A 5,708-nucleotide genomic window follows, 5' to 3' on the forward strand; every position below is an offset into this window, starting at 1 on the left:
GACTCCATTGTCAAATGCACTTCAGGAAAAACTTGTCCACCTGCCAAGTCATTACCTAACAATAAAGAAATACCCTTCACAGGTAAGTTATGCTGTAATCCTGCTTTAACAAATCCTGTAACTAATCCTGACTTTAAATTTACTTTATGTAAATGTACAGGCATAAATTCACTCCCAACACCTCTTACGTAATTTACCTCACCAGTATCAGACTCTTCATTAAACTTCAACACACTGTCTAACATCAGTGATTGAGAAGCTCCAGTGTCCCTAAGGATTTTTATTGGCACCAGAGTAGATCCTTCTTTCAAGGATACAAACCCTTCAGTTATAAAATGATCATATCCCTTTCTAACTTAGTCAGACTCTAACAAAGCCTCATTTGTGTTTATCAAACCCTGTAACTTTACAGGTGCTTCAGTATGTTGCACACAAGCATCTGGAACTGCATCCTTCTCTTTCTTTTTCAATCTGAAACAGTTAGCTATTACATGGCCAGGCTTCTTACAATAGTTACAAATAAGACCAAACTGTCTTTCCTTCACAGGCTTTCCTTTCTCCTTACCTTTCTCATTAACCTCTGATTTAATTTCTGATTTACCTTGAGTCTCCATGTTATTTTTCCTCCTAAAATTTCTGCCCTGAGGTTATTTATTCTTATGGATTAAAACATACTCATCAGCTAATCTAGCACAGTCCTGCAATTTATCAGTATCCCTCTCATTTAAGTAGGTCCTTACTTCAACAGGAATGCTTCTTTTAAATTCCTCCATTAAAATCAGCTCTCTCAATGTATCATAGTCCCCATTTACCTTTTTAGAAGATACCCATCTCTCAAAACACATAGCTTTATCATAGGCAAATTCCACATAAGTTTTTTCCACTGACTTTTTCAAACTTCTGAATCTTTCCCTATAAGCTTCTGGAACTAATTCGTATGCGTTTAGGATATGCCTCTTCACAATATTATAATCAAGTGCTTGCGCAGCTGTTAAAGCTGTGTAAACTTGTCGTGCTTTACCTTTAATTACACTCTGTAACAACACTGACCATTCATCTTTCGGCCACTCTGACATCCGAGCAATAGTTTCAAAATGTTGAAAATATCTTTCCACTTCTGTTTCACTAAATGGAGGGAACAATTTAATTTCTTGACTAGCAACAAACGGTTTTCTTGAACCAGAAGACTGCTTCCCAGACCTTAATTCCTCCATTGCATATTCAAAATCCCTCTTCATTTGATCCGCCTCCAATTTACACCTCTCCAAATCAGCTTTACTCTGTTCCAACCTCATTTGTTCAATTTGCAACTGCATCTCCAGATTACTTATTGGAAACGACTCTAAAATCGATTCATCAAAAACACCCGAATCCACATAGTGTGACGCGATTTCTCTCTGTATAACAGCCTTAGATGTGGTCATCAAAATACATTTAAGTTGCAATATACGAGCTATCGCAAACACCTCAGTTTTTTTCGCCTTCGCCAACAACTCCGCATCTGGCAAAGCCAGAAACTCATCAATATTCATTGTTGCTGAATACCATTCACAAGCCAATCACACAAAAGAATCGAGTATTCCCCTTTTCCACAACACCGATTCAAAAGTTAGCAAGCATATTAACTCAAACGATCCAATCCGGACGCAGCCCCCATATTTATGTTATGTATTCAGACAACAATAAATATATGAGTTAGGCAAGGGTTTTTTATAACAAACAACACGTTTATTAAACACAGAAAACAAACCCCCCAAAAGTAAACAAACACTAACGTAACCGGAAATCAACTGCGGTGCGGCAGCTCAAACAGTTCTTAAAGCGATATTGCAAAAACAGTTCTTTAAAGTTGTATTGCCAAAAGTTCGATATGCTCACAGTCCATTTAAAAGGAGAGACTTTATAAGACGATTTAAATTCTCTTTCACGTCGCTTTGCTTCGATCCCCGACGTCGAACTTTTCCCACGAAGAATTTACGAAACGGAACGGCTTAAAGGCACTGACCTTTCCTTCCTCACTATCCTCAATCCTTTCTGGTAAACCCAGGGATTAATGCGAAGATAGTCAATGAAATCCTTCCAAATAAGGATCAAACAAAGGTCGAAATCCGTTTCACCATAGAAAGCGATTCTCCTCGATCTTTAACTCCCGAACGTCGATCTTCACTCTCCACTGATTTCTCGAACTAGCAGAATCGTAAAGAACCTGCTGGCAATGACCTTTTAAACTTTAGGCATTAGATAAAACTTCATCTTTCAACTAAACTGCATCATCACATTAAATCACGCAGTGGCATGAAGTCAACTTGGCAAATCCAGCCACTAACTGCCCCTCCTCACAGGGTGGGGTCTTCCTTTTATAACCTGTAAAAAAAAACCTGTCACATGATCTCTACTGGTGGGAAAATGACGTCACTCCACCATCACAAGACCATTGCCTACAGTCCAGTATAGCTTCAACCCCAGTCACGTGACAAGGGTACCACTGTCATGTGTCATGAGTACGTAACACACACGTTTAAAAATCTGCCTCCCCGATCTGTTCCCCAGTGTCTTTGTTGCTTTTTGAGGGTCTATAGAATGCTCCAAATAGAGGGATTGCTCCCTTCCTGTTTCAAACCTCCCCCCTCACTGACTCAGTAGACAATCCCTCCATGACACTCTCCCTCTCTGCAGCTGTGATACTCACCCTAATTAGCAATGCCACTTTTTGAAATAGGATGCAGGCAAAAGATGGGCAACTATAGGTTAATTAGCTTAACATCTCCAGTCAGGAAGATGCGTAAAGCTGTCATTAAGGAATAAATAGCAAAACATTTAGAAAGGAATGGTTCCATTAGACAGACGCAGCATGGATTCAGAAAGTGCAGGTCCTGTTTGACAAACTTACTGGAGTTTTTTGAGGCCATGAGTGCAGTGGATAGAGGGAAACAGGTGGATGTCGTATACTTGGATTTCCAGAAGGCGTTCGATAAGGTGCCGCACAAGAGACTGATAAATAAGATACAGATACATAGAGTCAGAGGAAGTGTATTGGCATGGATAGTGGATTGGTCAACCAATAGAAGGTTGGCCAATAGAAGTCAGTGAGTTGGTATAAATGGGTGTTTCTCCGGTTGGCAGTCGGTGCTGAGTGGGGTGCTGTGCCTGCAGCTGTTTACCATTTACATTGATGATTTGGAAGAGGGAACTGTGTGTGGTGTAGCAAAATTTGCTGATGACACTCAACTGAGTGGAAAAGCAAATTGTACAGAGGATGTGGAAAGTCTGCAGAGCGGTAGAGATGGGTTAAGTGAGTGGGCCAAGGTCTGGCAGATGGAATACAACGTTGCTAAATGTGAAAACACAAGGAAATCTGCAGATGCTGGAAATTCAAACAACACAGCAGGTCAGGCAGCATCTATAAAGAGAAGCATTGTCGTCCTGATGAAGGGTCTTGGCCCGAAACGTCGACAGTGCTTCTCCTTATAGATGCTCCCTGGCCTGCTGTGTTCCACCAGCATTTTGTGTGTGTTGTTTGTTAAATGTGAGTTCATCCACTTTGGAAGAAATTATAGAAGAGCAGATTATTATTAAATAGTGAAAGACTGCAGCATGCTGTGGTGTAGAGGGATTTGGGGTGTTTCTGCATTAATCACAAAATGTTGGCTTGAGGGTGCAACAGGTTAACAAGAAGGCAAATGGAATGTTGGCCTTCATTGCTAGAGGGATTGAATTCAAGAGCAGTAAGGTCTTGCTGCAACTATACAGGATACTGGTGAGACTGCACCTGAAGTACTATGTGCAGTTCTGGTCTCCGTACTTGAGCAAGAATATACTGGCTCGAGGAGGTTCACCAGGTTGATTCCAGAGATGACGGGATTGAGCCACCTGGGACTAATCTCTCTGGAATTCAGAAGAATGAGAGGGGATCTTATAGAAACATACAAAATTTTGGAAGGGATAGATAAGATAGAAGTACAAAAGTTGTTTCCATTGGTAGATGAGTCTGGAACCGGGGGGACATTGCCTCAAGATTCAGGGGAGAAGATTTAGGATGGAAAGAAGGAGAAACCATTTTTCCCAGAGAGTGGTGAATCTGTGCAATTCTCTGTCCAGGGAAGCAGTCGAGGCTTCTTCACTAAATATACAGTTGGATAGATTTTTATAGTTGTGGAATTAAGGGTAATGGGGAAAAGGCAAGTAGATGGAGCTGAGATACGGACAGAGCAGCCGTGATCGTATTGAATGTCGGAGCAGGCTCGATGGGCTGGATGGCCTACTTCTGCTCCTGTTTCTTCTGCTCTTATGTTCTTATCTCCGTCCACTCCACCGATGGTCATTCCAACAATGGCCGCTCCACTTGCCGCTGTCTTACTTTAGTTTCTTTCTGTCAATCAATCCCACTGATTGGGCACTGTGCTGCTCAAAGCTTCAATCTGTCACAAGCCGCTGTCTTTTCTACTCAATTGGTGAACCTGAGTGAACCACCCCTTCTCAGGCTTCGACCTCTGTGATGGAGACTGCTCAAAGTTCCAGGAGGCAGGTAGGGAGGTGACTGTCAGGAGAGGGAAAGGGAGTAGACAGACAGTGCAGAGTAACCCTGTGGCTATTCCCCTCAATAACTAGTATACCACTCTGAGTGGTGCTGGGGGAATGACCTACTGGGAGGCATGGGTTATGGGTGAAAGGTGAAAAGTTTAATGGGCTTATGAGGGGAAAATTCTTCACTTGGAGGTTTGTGAGAGTGTGGAACAAGCTGCCAACATGCAAGGTCAATTTCAGTGTTTAAGAGAAGTTTGGTTAGGGACTGTACATGGTTGGCAGGGGTGTGGAGGGCCATGGTCCCAGTGCAAATCAATGGGGGTAGGCAATTTAAATGATCCAGCATGGACTAGATGGGCCAAAGGGCCTGTTTCTGTGTTGTACTTTTCTATGACTCTGTAACTAAGGTTTGAGAAGAAACTGATGAGTTGTGAACAAAGCCTGGTCCTTGCAAACCAGGTTCTCTCCACACTTCCCAGTGGCTTGGGAAAGTGGCTGATATAATCACAGATCCAACCCACCCTGGTAATTCTCTCTTTTCCCCTCTCCCATTGAGTAGGAGATACAAAGCCCCGAGAGAACGAAACACCAGACTCAAGGACAGTTTCTATGACATGGTTATCAAACTCCTGAATAGACCTCTCACACTCTAAAATATGAACACGTACCCCCCATTCTAACACAATGCAGCCCTCACACATTATTGTGTAATTGTGTAAATACTTGCACTGTAATTTCTCTGCAACAACAGCACCATATTCCACATTGTTTTCTTTTTACTACCTCAATATACTTGTGTATGAAGTGATCTATCAGGATGGCATGCAAAACAAAAGCTTCCCACTATACCTTGGTACAAATGGCAATAATACTCACCAAGAACACGCAGTTCAACTGCAGATTGCTTGAAGTCAGTTCTGTCTTCAAATGAACAGGAATATCACCCTTCATCATCCTGCCTTACATTCTGAGGGAAACATTTCCTTTGGTAATTTCATCTTCAAACAGTTCTGTCCTTCCTCTGTAATCCAGGTGTTGAGCGAAGGGTCATCTTGTCCATGTCTGTACACGTGGATGGGTGAGCTGAGACCGGACTTAGCCACTGCACTGCCATGTTGCTGGCAGAGGTTGGTGGGAACAGCTCACATTCCAGTACAACATCTTCACCTGCAATGGCTACAAAA

This window comes from Hypanus sabinus, chromosome 5 (genome assembly GCF_030144855.1).
Source record: "Hypanus sabinus isolate sHypSab1 chromosome 5, sHypSab1.hap1, whole genome shotgun sequence".
NCBI classification, from domain to species: domain Eukaryota; kingdom Metazoa; phylum Chordata; class Chondrichthyes; order Myliobatiformes; family Dasyatidae; genus Hypanus; species Hypanus sabinus.